Source organism: Marmota marmota, unplaced genomic scaffold (genome assembly GCF_001458135.2).
Source record: "Marmota marmota marmota unplaced genomic scaffold, marMar, whole genome shotgun sequence".
Taxonomy (NCBI): Eukaryota; Metazoa; Chordata; class Mammalia; order Rodentia; family Sciuridae; genus Marmota; species Marmota marmota.
The window spans coordinates 13,095,570-13,096,890 of NW_025999942.1; positions in this window are offsets into that span (position 1 = coordinate 13,095,570).

Sequence of the window (1,321 nt, forward strand, 5' to 3'; positions counted from 1 at the left end):
TTCTCTTTTATTGATGAGTAATATTCCATTGTGTAAATATGCCACATTTTTTAAATCCATTCATCTACTGAAGGGCATCTAGGTTGTTTCCACAGTTTAGCTATTGTGAATTGTGCTGCTATAAACATTGATATGGCTATGTCCCTGCATGACTTTTCTTTTTGTTCTCTTTCTCATGGAATATAAAAAGTTTAATTTTTTGTTTGTAGTGCTGGGGATTTAATCCAGGTCCTCAAACATGCTAGGCACATGTTCTACCACTGAGCTACAATCCATCCCAGTCTGGCCTCAAATTTTCAATACTCCTACCTCAGCCTTTTGAGAACTTGGTATTATAGGCACGCAACACCCCCACTTAAATAAATATTTAATAGTAAATACTTTTATAAAGTCCATGTTATCAATATTTTTCTTCTATCCATTTTCTTTTGGTATTGTGACTTGAAACTCATCACCAAGTGCTGGGGATGTAGCTCAGTATTAGAGAGCTTGTCCAGCATGTATGTGGGCCTGTATTTGATCCTTAGTACCAGAACACCTTCATCGCTAAGTCTAAGATTACATAGATTTTCTTCTAGAAATTTTTCAGTTTTCTCAAATTTTACTTTTGGGCTATTATGAGTCAATTTTTGTAGGAATTTCAGTTTGTGTATACATTAATTCATTTAACCTAGTTTTCAAAAACTTGTTCAAACACCACTATTTGAAAAATCATGGGTAATACATTTCATTTCAGTTTGAATTTACAAAATCATGGTCTTAAATAAACCAAATACAGTATTGAATATCATTCATTTCTCAGGAATGCTAGAATGGAGTTCATGTGTACCACTGAACTGCAGCATCCTGTGCTGAGCTCCAGTGACTACCAGTAGGTGCACACCACCTTCCCAGACTTGGCTGTGTAATAATATGGATATGGTGGTAATATAATGCCAATGTGTCATCCATATGCAGTCTCTAATGCTAATGCATTATCTCTAGTGAACTTTGATGCTAATGTGTCCATAGGTGGCCTGTGATACTAGTACAATGTCCATAGATGACCTTGAGCACTAATATAACAGCTGCCATATGGTCTTTAATGTTAATATAATGTCCACACTGTGGCCTCTAATGCTAATACAATATCTATACTGAAGCATCTAACACTAGTTTAATAGCTTCCTTGTTCACTTTGAGATTAATATAATGTCCACACTTTGGCCACTAATACTAATATAATAACCACATGGTGACCTGTAGTACTTGTGTAATATTCATGTAGTAGCATCTAACACTAATATAACATGTATTCTTGGCCTTTCATATTATATAATAT